We start from the raw sequence: 16,153 nt of genomic DNA on the forward strand, positions 1-16,153 counted from the left end.
CCCTTTCCTGTACTTTTAATGTATTTTACTCTTTTCAGTCCCTTCATTTACAGGGTGCAAGCTATGAGGGAACTGTCTGTGAGGATACTGAGGTTAGTCATGGTCAGACTAGCATAGCTAGGCTGAAGTAAGTTTACCAAGTGAAAAGAATAAATGGAAAACTGAGCTTGGATTTTAAATACACTGAATCCACCAGAGCTCTAGGCAGCGGGAAGCATCTGCTATCCACACTAGCTAAGCCAGAGCTTAGTGAGTCCAGTATCAAGCCTTATTACTAGCTTGAAACATTACAAAAAGACTTAGCAGATATTTCTTCTTTGGATGCTGTAAGAGCATATGACTACTAATTTGTACTTCACTGCTCTCTTAGGATACCCTCCAAATATTAGTTGGTTCATGCTTCTTCAATTACCTAATGCTGTACTAGGCAGCTGGGCTGCCAAAACACAGCTTGACAGAGAAAGGTATAAGTAAGACTGCAAGCAAGCACAGCACATTTACATACACTGTCCTGACTTTCTGCTTCTTGTACATGCCTGAGGACTTAGCTTTTGACTCAACACCATAAATGAGTTACCAAAGGAAGAAATATCCCTTTTATGAACAGGACAATAAATTATTCTCAGATTTCCATGCTAATGCATACTGAAAACAAATCCGAGATTTACATGTCATAGGAACACAGGAATCACCACGATGGATCAGTGCAATCACCTACTTAACATACTATCCACTCACTTACTAGTCACTGACAAAGAAAAGGTGAAAATTCCCTTTAGAATAATGCATCTGAGAAAAGGAAACATATATAATCCTTCTCTAAATAATGCTTTTTTTTTAAGGCCATTACAGTCCTAACAGATTCTTTGAAGGCCATTAACAGATTTTCTGATTTGTAGCAAAGGTTGAAATGGATAACTCTGAAACTGAAAGGCTGTGCTTCTGTGTGCAGTTCCTCATTGTTTTTACTTGTTTTCACCAAGCTGAACTAGAATACCTAAAAATGGATTTGGAAACCTGATGTCAGCTGAAGGATGCATTAGGAACTTATGTTTTCTTCTCCTTTTTTTCTTCTCCTTGTTTCAGCTCAGACTTGAATCTCACAGTATTCTCCAGAGGAGTCTGAAATAGAAACCAATGTTGTCACATTTGAAGTTTACTTCAATCCTCATCTCTAATGGTTATAGTAAAACAGATTTCTCTGTCTATAAAACAGGTACTTAATGCTGTTCTCATCCATGGATAGATTTCAGATGCACTAGGATAGAAGGAAAAATAGCTTCTAGCATGACAGGGAAAGTTATGAAAGTCTCAAGGTAAGCTTCCTGTACAAAGAATGAAAAGTGTAGCAGCAGAACTGTTGGTGAAGCGGCAACCTTTGATTGAAACCTATCATATGCTCTCTAATTGTGGTCAAAGCAGGTCAGTAGACCTCAAATGAGCCAGGACTTTGACATATTGCAATAATCTCGCACCATTATGAATGGTAGTATTCACACAGCATAATCACTCAGACTATTCAATTGCCTTTATAAGTCAATGAAGACCCAAAACATACCTATGTTGTCTTATTATATAGTTTGTATTGGGAAAAATTAAATCAAAGGAAAGAGAGGCTGTGTCAAGCAACAATCCTAAAAATAAATATTCCAATTTAAATTCAGGATTACAAATTGCCTGTGCTCTGCTCTAAACCCCAGACAGCACTCTTGAAAAGATAATTGGAAAGAGTAATTTTGCTAGCTTTCAGCTAGCTCTTAAAAATCAACACATAACTCAACTGATTACCTGCCATATAGCACCAAGAAAGTACATCTTCTGAGATGACTTAAAGCATTAATATGAACACAAAGGACATCCATTATCGGTGTATCAGAACATCCATCTAACACATGAATGGCTTCTGTATACTGTCTCTGTATGCCAGTGTGCAGCCATATCTAACAAAAGCAAGCATTTCATGACCTTGTGTACAATTTTATATTACTGAGAGTGGGGAAAGACTAGAAAAGGACTAGGCAACAATATTGCATTGAAAAGTTGTTTAAAGTATAATCACAATTGCATGTAATTATTGTCCCAAGCAAGTAGCAGTTGCTGACATCCAGTAACACTGAATTTAATAGAAGTAGTCAAGACTGTAGATAACTTTACTTTTCCAAAACACTAATGATTAGTCTCATTAAAGCAGTTTGCTTTCACCTCACTTTTCTCCAGATCTCTACTAGACATCAGCTGCTAATCTGTCTGAAATAAACACATATCAAAGTTTAGCCTAGCATATAAAATGCCAAGTGAGGTTTCAATTTAGCAAAGTCCTAAAGCCTCATTTTCAGCACACAAGTAATTCCTGATGAACCCAGTGGAACATCACAGGAATTCTAAGCTTTCACTTTTTAGAACTGTGGTTTTATGTTACATGTGGTGATGAAGCTGCTGGTGAATAAAAAAATAAAAAAAATAAAAAAAAAGCAAAAAACAAATGAACAAAAAGCCTTTGTGTGCTTTATAAGGATTTATAAGGATGTAGCACATGATCTATAAAACTGTGGAAAACACCAGCCCCTGGGATTAGTTTAATGGACTCTGTTGCCAAGTCATGAAATAGAAACAACATAGCCAAAGGAATGTTAATGTCTCTGACCTAACTATTTTCATCGTTGCAACATCAGCAAGCTGCTACTGAAATAATCCCAAAGGTATTTTCAAAGAAGTGGGGTGATGCTGTTTCAAAATCTTCTTAATGATGTCCCTGCCTTCAGCTATACCTGTGGAGAAACTTCAGTGCTAACTTTTGGAGCCACACCTCTGTATCAAATACCAGAGTACTTATAATTTTTTCCTAATAATAATAATAATTAAAATACAAAAAGTAACTTCAGTAGTAAGACTTGCATTACAAACCTCACAATATTCTTTGGCTTCTTATCAATATTGTGTGCATGATTTTAAAGGGACTTGGGATCAAAATTAAAGTATGTCTTGATGAGATGGTTCTTACTTGGCTTCTTCAAAACAGCATGCTCTGTGTGCAGTCTGTGAACAAAACCTTAAGTAATTTTGCAAATGCTGTATTGGGTCAGGGATTTGTTAGATAAATTGCTCGGTTTGCTCCTGTGTCAAGACTTCAACAGATCTGAGTCTTCAAATAAGAAGAGAGGGTCATATTTTCTGAGTTGCTGATTGATATTAAACTGGAAAAAAAAAAAAAAAAAAAAAAAAAAAAAAAAAAAAAAAGTTTTTAATGCCAGTGGAGGTAATTGTAACTTTGACATCAATCTACGAAAATTGCTGCAAATGATCTATTCCTTAACAGAGTACAAAGGGCCAAGAAATTATAAATAGCTGTTCAAAGCACATAGTGAACAAGCTCACCAAGAAACTTTGCAGTCAAACTGGGACCAGGAACAAATTGTTTGATAACAAGACAATTTTTAAAAATATAATTTCTTCTAGGAACTGAGGAATTCTTTACAGGTGTCCAAATTTGACATCCATGTCTTGCCATATATGTGGTAGTGGAGGCTGCAAAGTTGTTAGCCTTTAAAAAATGCTTCAATTGCCTGAGTACCAGGATGTAGTAAATGAATTATCAATGCTGCAAATTCAGAAACGATACCATAATTTTTGGTCTTTATCATTCCAAAGGTTTTGGGACTATATGAATAGCAGTGGGTGTAGCACTCACAACAATGAAGATGCTGCTTATGAAGAATGCAGATTTTTGCCTGTTGATCAGCGTAATTTATTATAACATCTTTGATGATGATCCACAAAATATTCAACTTAATTTTTACAAAATTATTCTTGAGTTTTCTTTTTATGAATTCTTCAGTTTAGTTGGCAGTTCTAATTAAAGTGTCATTGCTAATTTTAGTCTGAAAACATTGTAGCAAGTATGTAAAAGATTAAAGGAATTTAAAGGAGAAACAAATGATAGAAAGTGTTCTTGGTTGTTGTAGCTCAAATGTAGAGCTTGTAGTTTTCTAGCTAGCCAGTAATTATTTGGAAAGAACAATGAAAGCTTTTTTCTAAGTTAAAGCACCAAATTAAGGCTTAAGTGTAGCATCCTAGACAGTCTGGTAGTAGATCAGTTTTAGGGATTTTATTGTTAATTCTGAGCAGGTTGTCTCTGAATTCTCATAACTCTCTAAGAAAAAAAGAATTTTTTAAAATTATATTTCTAGAGTCTTTAAAATAAATATTATTCTGATCTGTAAAAGTAATATTAATTAACATACTGAAAGTGCTTGTTCCAGTCTGTGTTGAGATGTTCTGGGAAAAATTTGTCCCTGTGCTGTGCACAAGCCTCTCCATCTGTCTGTCATATACACATGCAGATAACATGAAAAATTAAAAATTTAACTGAGTGATATATCTTCATTGCAAAATTCATATGATTTTTCTATAAGACTGTTTCAGCAATAGAATGGCTATTCTAATGCAATAGAGGCTGACCAAAACTAGGAAAATAAAAGTCTAAGAATGTCCTGTAAACATCAGGACACATATGAGACAAGATAACTGTCCATTTGAATGTCTAACTTTTGTTAGTTTGTGAATTTGCATGTCATTTGTACCTTGCTTTTCCAAGAACAGTTTCTCACGGAAGTCATACAAAAAAGAGATTATTTATATAAAAATTATGTAGGTACGTAATTAAAAACAAACAAACAAACAAAAAAACTGACAATTTTTTTCAGCAGCTTTCCTTTCTTTCTCTTTCCTTTGTCATGTGTCATGCCTTTCTTTACTCTCAAAACTGTAAAACTGCCTGATTGTCTAAACAGGTTGAATTAAGGCTTAACTATATAAGGTCTGAGCTTATTTAAAGAATTAAAGAATACAAATAAACTAATGCTTGTGTTGGACATAGAGAAGGTTATTACCTTTTCTGAAGAGTCAGCCTCTTTAGGATAATGGGACAGAAGTAGATGAAAGAGGACCTACAAGTCTGAAATTTTCCAAATTAAGGTTTACTGCTTCACTTATGACTCGGCGAAAGAGACATGCTGGGGAGTACAGAAGACAACATGAGAAGTGAGGACGAGCTCACATAATATTTTTTTCTCTCTTATTTTGAAGGAAAAATATTGTGGAAGAAACAAGGCTTAATTCAGTAATTTTGGGATACCTAACTGAAAGAAAATTACTGTCATCTGCTTACTAATTGTTTTAATTTCTGATTATGTGGCAGAAAATTCATACTTAATGGCTCTATTTAATAACACAAGAAAAATAATTTCCTGATTCCGTCTCTGTGTTTGTTATTTACATACCTGAATACAGAGTAAGGTGTGTTTCCTCTGCGAGCATGCAAAGCAATATGGGGCCTGTCAGTTCATGGGAACTACCAAACTGTAACTTCCATATGAAGTGAAACTGAGTGGTTTTTCCAGGATGTGATACCCCAGCGGATGTTTACAAGTAGAACAATGAATTCATCTCAGAGATATGTTTTGTATTTTCCAGGTTATTGTTCTCAGGCAGCTATTTTTGCAATTACTAACTTGCAGATTAAAAAAACCACAACAGACAACACCCCCAGCACTCCCCCCCACATAAATATAAAATTAAAAAAACAAAACAAACCAAACAAAAAAAACTTCAACAAAACACACTAACAATAAGCAAACAAAAAAAGCGAAGAAAAACCAAAACTACAAAGAAGAAACCAACAACAAAAAAATCAAACAGTTTTTGATACAGCTTGTGATTTTTGAGGTCATGCCAAAGTAATCAAATTGCTATGGTTGTCATGCCAAGCATTATTTACATGCATTTCTTTTTCTCAGTGAACAAAGTTGCAGATCGTGGGAGAAATGCTATACCAAGGACTAGGCTGAGTGAGGCACAGCCTAGGAAGGCACTGTGCAAAATACTCAACATTACTCAAACAATGCAGCTAATTCCTATTCTACCACACCTTTGTTATTCCAGTCTCAATTGTCTCTTGAGCAGAGGCTTCAAATTGCACTGAATTTTGCAACCATACTGCATACCCAACAGATGAAGATGACATCAGACCCTGGACTTTAGTCCTGGTTTTCTGTCTTCAGGGATGCCTTCAGCTTCTGTGTTAGTCAGCCATTCATTTTAGCTCTTTCACGGTTCAGAAAATGAAGGCACAAAAGACAGTAGACTCTTTAGGCTTTTTTAGACCCTTCTGTAAAAATGAATACTTTAGCTCTGTAATGGGATTCACAACCAATCTCTCCTGGTCCACCATCTGTCTTCTTGCCCTGACCTACAACACTGGACTTTAAATCACTGGAAAAGTCCTGGAGCAGGGCGATATCCACATGGAGGGATTTCACTTTATATTTAAAGTATGTACAGATAAATATACAGAATTCAACTTCTGCAAAAAAAAAAAAAAAAATCTGACTCAGGTGAATCTAATTGTCTCTTGCAAAAAATCTCAAGCAGCTACAAATAGTTCTGCTCATCCCCCTCTCGGATGTATGTAGGAAAAGCCTTGCTCTTTTCATCTTCCAGGTGAGGAGGATGTTCAGAACAGTAATAATTTCTCAGTCTTCATGATCAAAAAAATGTTTCCTATTGCATTACAAGAAAACTTTACTATATTCTTCCTTCTTAAAGGTCCTAGAACCTCTGGGGCTGAGAAATAGTGGCTGCTTCTATCTTCCTTTATGTCATGTCAAGCAGCCATGGGTGTAGAGACTCTTATTTAGCTTCCAGTTGATATCCATAGTTATAAAGAGATGAACAGACAAAAATCAGAGAAATTTCTGCTCAGGTAACACTTTTTGCCATGACTTCCAAAGGTGTAATACTGTTTTGGATTCATATTTTGTTATATTTTCCTGCATTTATTTGACCATCAAATCTGCAACAATAACTATTACAGAAATTATTGAGAAACAATTTGTCACGATCCGAGTTATTATTTATATTTTGTTTGCGAGGAAATTTCAGCCACTACTCATAGACGACGCGTGAGTTTACAAAAATAACCAGGCTTTATGATTTAAACAAGTTCAAAGGATTTATTTAGGAATTATACAATTAGTTACTTTGGGGAGAAGAGCCGTTAAGAGGAGAAAAGAAGGAGGGTAATTAAGATGTTACCACTGTCCGCCGGCCTTGGCCTCTGGCTGTGGTCAGGAGCGTAGGGTCTGTCGCTCCTGCCGCTTCTCTGTCCCGGAGCTGAAGCCGAAGTGCCGAGAGAGGGGGGGTCCAGAAGAAAGCCGCCTCGCAGCTTTCCGCTTGGGCCTTCAGAGCTGCTTGCCGCCTTTTTGCGCCGAGCTGGCTGGAGTTTGTAGTCACAGGAGCTGGCTTCCACGTGTCCTTCTGAGCTGCTGGCTCCTCTGAGCTGCTGGCTGCTCTGAGCTGCTCCGTCTTCGGTTCTTCTGGGGCGATTTTTATACAGGAAAAGAAAAGGGGTCCCTTTTTTGCATAAGGCCCTGATACATACAGATTTCCCGACTTCCCGGAGATGAGTCATCCTTATCTTTTACTCTTTTTGGGTGTCCTGCTACCTTCATTGTTTCCATCATGCACCAGGAGACGACCTGATAAGCATTCTTATCTTTTAGGTGTATGTCAGGCATATGGTGAGGTAAACACATGTTAATTGACAAAATATTGCAACATAGCAGGGAGAAAGAAAAAAAAAGATTGATTCAAGAGACAAATTTTTGTATTTTTAAAGTGTTTACATCATTTCACCCCGTGGCTCTTGAGTCAGGATTTTTTTTTTTTTTTTTTTTTTTTTTTTTATGTATATATATATACACACATCCCTATATATACACACATCCCATTTGGTGGGGTTGTGTCGTGTGGCTCTATTTTGTAATCTGTGCCGTTTTAGCAGGCAAATTCCATCTCCGAGGTTTCCATTAAGGAGCAACCAGGAATTTCACCTTGCCTGACACAGTTCTTCCCACCGCATGTTTACTTAGCTCAAAAGCCAGAGTATTTTTAACGTGTGTTTGTGGGGGAATGGTGGTAAACTGTCTCTTGTACCACATTTTCGACATCATACATACCTCACCATATCATGTCACCTCACCCCGTGGGTTTTGAGGCTAGGGAAGCGTGTTTTCGGGATCAACAGCTTGATATATATATATATATATATATTTTTTCAAAAAAAAAAGAATTTTTTTTTTTTTTTTTTTTTTTTTTTTTTTTTTTTTTTTTTTTCTTCTTTCCCACCAGCATTGGGAAGGTTTGCAACTAGGTATCTAGATATACTACAGACACTTAATGGCTAAAAGGTAGCAGAGAGCATATATGAAAGGTTACAAAGAATCAACTTAATAGGAGTAAGGTATGTGCCCATACAAAGCAATTGTGGCAGGTAGGGACATGTAGAACATGTGTAGAAAGAAAGGTAAAATATTGACGGTTACAGAATCTTAGCAATTAATTTAGAAGGACAAGATGTCGATTAAAGATGAGAGCTAATAATAACAATAACCATAGTAATAAAAGTTACAAGAATTACAATAATTATAAAATAAGATACAATGAATAATCATAAGGACATAACATAGGTCTATTTCATACACATACAAATTACATCTAATATCATACGACCACTAAAATGTATTACAGGTAACAGTAATCCAGGAGCAATCATGGACAAAATCATGATGTTATAAATTACTTTACCTAGGCTAAAGAGGTGGCTAGCCTCCCAGCCAGTAGTAAGTAATTTCTTCCAGTGTCAGTTTCAGAGTAGCCAAGTCTGAAACTGTGCACCAGGGGTGTTTCGTTTTGATGTCCTAGGATTACTGATGTCTGTAGTCATGTTAATTCAACCTTATTCTGTCCTACTACACAAAACCTAATTACACAAAAGACCAAAAGAAAAGAAAACATTGGTTTACAGTACACAGGGTAAAAGGTAACTTACACCTTATTCCACACAGATTATCCAGTTTGTGCTAATTTTGTGCTGTTTATCATTCATGTCAGTTGCAACCCATGTATTTGAATTCAGTGGGTTTTGCAAAACCAGTGTAATTTTACCTATATTTGGTAAGTTTACATAAGCAGTTTGGCCAGGCCGTAGTTGCTGTTTGAATTTTCTCGGTATCTCAGAGTCGTTATGTTGATTAGGCGACAAGGGAAAGAATGCTGTCAGGCGGGGGCAACCATTCACACCCCACCTATTGTTAATTGTGGTAACAGCATAGTTAAGTCTTTCGTCCCATTTACTCTCATGGGGCCTAATGAGTTTTTTAAGTAACCCATTAGTTCTCTCAACAATGCCGTTTGCCTGTGGATGGTATGGAATATGAAACGTCCAGTTAATATTTTCAGTTTTTGCCCACTGCTGGACCAGGTGGGAAGTGAAATGTGTACCATTGTCAGATTGTATACTGTTAGGCTTAGGCAGAACTCCAAAAACCTTATTCAGGAAAGAAACAGTATTTGCTCCATTTGCTTTAGCATAAGCTTCAGCACAAGTGAGCCCAGATATAACTTCGACCATTACAATAACATACTGTTTATTTCCTGACCTATGGAAGGGTCCTATATAATCTATTTGCCACGTTGACCATAAGGTTTTACCATCTCTGATATGTAAATTGTCAGTGGTCAGAGGGTGTTCTCCCAATCGAATTTTACACAAATCGCAAGCAGAAATAATGGTTTTACATTGTTCACGTGTCACCGACCACCCTCGGGACTGTGCTTCTTTATACAAATCAAAAATACCTGAATGGCCTCTTTTGCAATGAAGCCATTCTAATAACTTGCCCCATTCCTGGACTTCACCTTGATTTAGAGCATCTCTGATCTCAATAACATTAATTCGTGCCAATTCATCAACTGGTTATTAAATTTGCTTGCTTCATCTTTCAAATCGGATTGGTGAGAAGGTACCCAGCCTACATGAAAATTAGGATTTTGTTTAGCAATTTGCAGAATTTTCTTCCATTTTTCTGTATGCCATACAGGCACTCTATTAATTTCCCAATTATTATTTTCCCAGAAGGTCAGCCATTCAACACATCCCTTAAAGACAGCAAAAGAATCCGTATAGATATATACAGGTTCCTTAGTGTCTTTTTCTTTTACAAATACATTGAAAACAGCGTCCAGTTCGCCTGCTTGTGCACTTCCTTCACCTTGATTTATTATTTGTTCACCTGTGGAAGTTTTAATTGCAGCAGATTTAAAAAACCATACTTTTCCTTCCCTCCGGGAAGAAGCATCTGTGAACCAGGCTGTAGTCATATCACTTTTGTATTCGGGGGCTTCTTTAATAGGGCTAGGAGTTTTCATTATTAAATCTTTTTCATCTGTAGATTCAATAGGTTCTTGAATTTTTAGAAGCTTATCAGGGCCTTCCTCAATTTGGAAAAGTTCAGCGAAATATTCAATTTGGCTATACCATTTTCTAATTGTGCCTTTCTGAGAAATTCCTTCAGGAGGTGGCTTTCCAGACAATACCTGGTTAATCACCTTAAAAGGCCCTTGCAGGATTACCTTTTGCTTTTTGATTATCTTGCTTATCTCCTTAAGCGCCGTACTTACTGTGAGAAGACCCTTTTCCAGGACCGAATACCGCTTCTCTGAGTCCTTTAACGACTGAAAATAAAACGATATGGGTCTGGTGGCTCCAGCTGGGCCCCGTTGCCAAAAGTGATAAGATAACGCACTGGAAGAAAAACCCCATTCGATTGTTATTGGGTCCTCTGGGTGAAGAGGTCCCAGGGTTTGAAAGGTCTGTGCCTCTAGGAGTAGGAGTTTTAGCGCCTCATCCTGAGTTTGAGTCCACTCCCAGTGGCGGTGTTTCTTTAACAAGTCATACAATGGCCTAGCAATGATTGACAGGTCAGGTATGTGCTTTCGCCAATATTGCAAAGTTCCCATAATTTCCTGTAATTCCTTTTTATTTGTGGGTGCCTTTATTTCTCCCAGGTGAGAGAGAGTATCTGTAGGGATATTCCATGTCCCACCTTTCCATTTGATTCCTAGAAATTTTGTTTCCTGGGATGGAGGTTGTCTTTTTTCCTCAGGTATTTCAATTTCTAAGCTTGTTAAGTGCTCAATTATGGCATCATAAACGTTTCTCACGGCTTGCTCGGTTTTACCACCTATCAGTACATCATCAATGTATTGATAAATTTTCACATCTGGGTTATTTTTTATTTCTGGAATATTTTCCAGCTCCTGTGCAAGAGCATGGTGGGCAAGCGTGGGAGAATGTTTGTAGCCCTGAGGCAACCTGGTGAAAGTATATTGTACTCCATCCCAAGTGAAAGCAAAATATTGTTGATCCTCGGAATCAATGGGAATTTGGAAAAACATATCTTTCACATCGAGAGAGGCAAGCACTGGGTGCGCTGCTTCCTGGATTTCTAGCACCAGATCTGCAATGTTTGGGACAGCTGCAGTTAGTTTCTCAGTACCCGCATTCAATTTTCTATAATCTACAGTCATTCTCCACTTACCATTTGGTTTTCTTATGGGCCAAATCGGGGAATTATAAGGCAAATGGCAAGGCACAATTATGCCTCTTTGTTTTAGGTCAGAAATAACTTCTCTGATACCCTTTTTAGCTGCTATGGGAATAGAATATTGTTTAACGTTTGTAATTTTGCTTTGGGGGAGGCGAGGGGCAGTTCTTAACAGCCTGACTTTAAGGGTGGAGGTCCCAAAATTCCAAAAGCGACCGTTCTCGTCTCTCCAGGACCGACCAATCAATACGTCCATTCCTAATAGATTGTAAGGAATGTCGTCTACTATCATTTGGGTTCGAATTAACTCCTTGTCTCCCGGTAGCTTGAGGGAAACTTTAGCAGTTTTCTGTAAAACAGGTTTTCCCAAAGCACCACTCACAAATATTGGTTTCAGAGAAGAATTAATACCACATTTCTTGGCCACATCAGATTTTAGTGTGGAAATTTGAGCTCCTGTGTCAATCACGAAAGTTACAGGGTAGCATTTCGGCCCCACTGCACAAGTGATTTCCAAATCACCGTTTTTATTTAAAACCAATCTTAGCACATTTTGCCAGTCTTTTGGAGGACTGGATATTTTAGGATTTGTTTGGTCACTATTTTCGGGCCAATTATTTTGATTGGTAGGGATGGTTTCAGAGGATTTATTCAGAGGGTCAGTAGGTTTTACTGAACTGGGATTAGAATTTGTCTCCTCTCTCTGCTGTGTTTTGGTGTCCTTTTTAAGAGCAGAGAGAGGGCTTTTTAGTTTCCCGGATTATGGGAACTTCCAGGCCTTTCCCCTGAATTTGGCCTGGAGGGCCATCCCTCTACTATAGTTTTTAGGTGGCCATAGGTATAATTGTGGCTTAAGATTGACGGAGGGATACCTTTTTGCTTAGCTTCTTCCTTAAGCTTTGCAAAAGGTCCCAATTCACCTGGTGGTGAATTATTTCTGTCTCGGGAGGGTCTGTTTTGACGTGGGTTAGTATTACTGTTAGCATTATTAGTATAATTATTGTTATTATTTCTATTGTTATTATTTCTTCGCCTGCCTCCTCTATTAACAACTGTCCATTCACCCCGTGATTCCTCCTGCTGGTGAGGAGGAAGTTGGGGGGGCATGGACGCTGCATCCGCATAAGTCATTCTGTGGTTATTATAATTTGCAGAGGTTTGGAGAATTTTTACAGATGTGGTATCATTTTCAGGTGCTATGTATTTGCGTCCAAATTCCGTTAGTTCTGTGAGCAAATCAGACCAAGTATAGTTTGTGCTATACAGAGGAGTTGCTCTTGAGGTTTCAATTCTACTCTTAATCAGTAGGGCCTGATTCTGCAATTGTGAAGGCAAGCCCCTGATTAAGACATCCATTCGTTCAGGTTTTATATTTAGTGCAAGTGGGTCCTCTTGATTCATCACCAAAGCATGGTCATAAATCATTTGAATTATACTGGCTCTATGGATATTATCCCATAACTGGGAGAGACCCCCACGCAATACATGGGGTTCCCCCCGGGCTATGGGGTCATTGAAACCCACGTTATAAGCTGCTCTTTGCGTCAGGGACCAGGGGGCTCTGTTGTTGCCAGTAATTAATATAATTCCAGGACCCCAGAGGCCTGACGCTTCCTTTTCAGATAACAATATACTGTCTCCACCTGAAGATGATACTCTCACCACATAATCAATATCGCTCTCCAAAGGCATTCTGCAAAATTTCCTTTTTAATTCTGCCAGTTCTAGAGGAGTGTAGGGGAGTTCCTTATGAGTAATCTGTTCACGGTTTGTTTCCATATCTCGTGTATGCTCAACCTTAATGATCGGGCGTAGGCGTTTGTGAGTTATGGGCCTACTCTCATCTTCTGAATTAGTAGAAGATTCCGGGCAAGAGGAGGAAGGTGCCGAGGTACTATCGCTCAAAATAGCAAGTTGATGTACCTTTTCCTGTAATTGGTTAAATTGCTTAGTTCCAGTTTTTATAAAACTGTTGACCAAATGTCTTAATTCAGCTTTTTCTCCCTCCGAAGAGTTGGAGGAGATACATCTCTGAATATTGGTAGGTTTTGGCGGGGGTTTTGATTTTAAAATGGAGGGCCGTTTTTTCCCCGTTTTGGAAGCAAAACGAACGGATTTTTTCCCCCGTGGTTTGGCAGAAGATACTACTTCTTCTTCATCGGTGGAATATTCAGATGCAGAGGGAGCGCTAATTAGTATCGAATTAGGGTTAGTATAATTTTCAGATTTTGAAGTACTCGGCCCCTCTGATTTTAAAAGTTTTATGTCCCTTTCCATATTTTTTAATTGTTGGCACAATTCTTCGTTCTCTTGCCAAATTATAGTAGCCAAGGAGAAAAAGGAACGAGCATAGAAATAATCTATACCCTTTTTTTGTAATTGTTTCTTGGCTTCTTTGGTCAAAGTGGATCGGTTTTCTATTGAGGTTAGTGTTTCAGCGAGCGCAACAAAATTTCTATTCCTATACTGTTTATAAATAAAATCATAAAGAGTTTTCCTCGGGGTATAGTCACGGAGTACGAGGTATTTCCAAAAGGGACGAATCAATGCAGCCTCAACAAATTCATTCTCTTTATAAAAGGACTCCTCCTGATTCTGAACACCACTCGAGCTGGCAGAACAAGCTGTGGACTCCATTTAAATTGTTTTAAAATTTCCTTAAGGGTTAGTTTTGCAATTCAAGCGTCAATCTAAGAGCAGGCTCTGATTTTTTCCTCAAGTATCCTGCCGACTACGCCAATAAAAATGTCACGATCCGAGTTATTATTTATATTTTGTTTGCGAGGAAATTTCAGCCACTACTCATAGACGACACGTGAGTTTACAAAAATAACCAGGCTTTATGATTTAAACAAGTTCAAAGGATTTATTTAGGAATTATACAATTAGTTACTTTGGGGAGAAGAGTCGTTAAGAGGAGAAAAGAAGGAGGGTAATTAAGATGTTACCACTGTCCGCCGGCCTTGGCCTCTGGCTGTGGTCAGGAGCGTAGGGTCTGTCGCTCCTGCCGCTTCTCTGTCCCGGAGCTGAAGCCGAAGTGCCGAGAGAGGGGGGGTCCAGAAGAAAGCGCCGAGCTGGCTGGAGTTTGTAGTCACAGGAGCTGGCTTCCACGTGTCCTTCTGAGCTGCTGGCTCCTCTGAGCTGCTGGCTGCTCTGAGCTGCTCCGTCTTCGGTTCTTCTGGGGCGATTTTTATACAGGAAAAGAAAAGGGGTCCCTTTTTTGCATAAGGCCCTGATACATACAGATTTCCCGACTTCCCGGAGATGAGTCATCCTTATCTTTTACTCTTTTTGGGTGTCCTGCTACCTTCATTGTTTCCATCATGCACCAGGAGACGACCTGATAAGCATTCTTATCTTTTAGGTGTATGTCAGGCATATGGTGAGGTAAACACATGTTAATTGACAAAATATTGCAACATAGCAGGGAGAAAGAAAAAAAAAGATTGATTCAAGAGACAAATTTTTGTATTTTTAAAGTGTTTACATCACAATTTAATTCTTCAAGTCATGCCACTTCTACTCTTCACCCCCACCCCCAAAAAGAAGTTATATTATAACATGATATGACATGATCTGTATCATTCTGCCAGAATGGTAGCAAAATGCACTTCCATTCCTGCCCATCCTGCAGGTCATCACACTTCAGTTGTCAGTGTCATACTTCAGATAATATTTCCAATTTATACAGAGGTATACTGGCATCAGAACATGCCAAAAAAATCTTCCTGCACCTTCCTTAAGTTCTTTGATACAAAGGCTATCAGCAGTCCTGCAAATAATGCTAAAATAGGATCATACCCAGATACCCTGTAAGAACATATCACCACTGCAGATAATAGGCCATGAGTGCTTCTTCTGAATTTCCAAAGCCTCAGGAGGAAGGCTTGTCAGGCTTGCTCAGTCCGAACTTTTCTTGACCTGCCCAGAGCTTCAATGAGCTTGCTTTAGCTGTGACAGTAATTTCTCTAATTGACCAGATAGCTAATTTTTTTCCTCTTGTTATCTTCGTCTAGTACAACCACAGTTTCATATAGCTAACAGTAACAGTCTAGAGAAAGAGATGTTTATATCTCTAACAAAATGATTTACTGTAAAGAAATAAAAGTACAGTACCAAAATCAGAGGCCTTGAGAATCAGAGAAATTGGATGCAATGTAGAGTAATACAGTCAAGGGATGTAAGAGATGGGGAATGAACTTGACATTGGAGACCTCTCAGCTACAAACAACACCTCCATAGTAAGTTAAAGAAATTCAGACTTGAAGCTGGGCAAAACTAGTTTTAGGAATAAACCAGAAAACAAATAAATAGTATCTTAGATGTGTGAAAGATAAAATATACAGCATACTTGGATGCAATACAGAGTTGCAGACAGTGAAGAATGACAAGGTGTAAAAGCATGTTAACAAACACATAAAAGTTGTCCATGGTGCACCCTGGAGTAAGGGAAAGAAATCAATAATCCACTTGAAAAGAGACTGCAGATACTCGTAACTCACTGACATCACCACCAACACAGCCTGACTGAAATTACCTACCTTAGAATCATAAGAGCAGTGGAAGAGTAAATACACCACCAGGAGAAGGCGTAGAAACTGCAGACTGTGTAAAACAATTTCAACTATAGTATTGAGACCTTTTCTATATTGAAGTATTCTAACTTTATTATCATTCTTTCTTTTTCTGTAACAATTAGATGTGGAACA

At 38.1% G+C, this 16,153-nt stretch overlaps 1 long non-coding RNA gene across 1 annotated transcript in view; it reads right to left on the bottom strand.

Moving 5' to 3' along the window:
- Positions 1–779: 779 nt before the first annotated feature.
- Positions 780–16,153, bottom strand: part of LOC139790364 (uncharacterized) — a 52,657-nt gene continuing 37,283 nt past the window's right edge. The window contains exon 3 of the long non-coding RNA XR_011723467.1: positions 780–1,122. This is a non-coding gene — a long non-coding RNA (uncharacterized lncRNA). The remainder of the gene's footprint in view (positions 1,123–16,153) is intronic.

This window comes from Heliangelus exortis, chromosome Z (genome assembly GCF_036169615.1).
Source record: "Heliangelus exortis chromosome Z, bHelExo1.hap1, whole genome shotgun sequence".
In the NCBI taxonomy this organism is placed as follows: Eukaryota; Metazoa; Chordata; class Aves; order Apodiformes; family Trochilidae; genus Heliangelus; species Heliangelus exortis.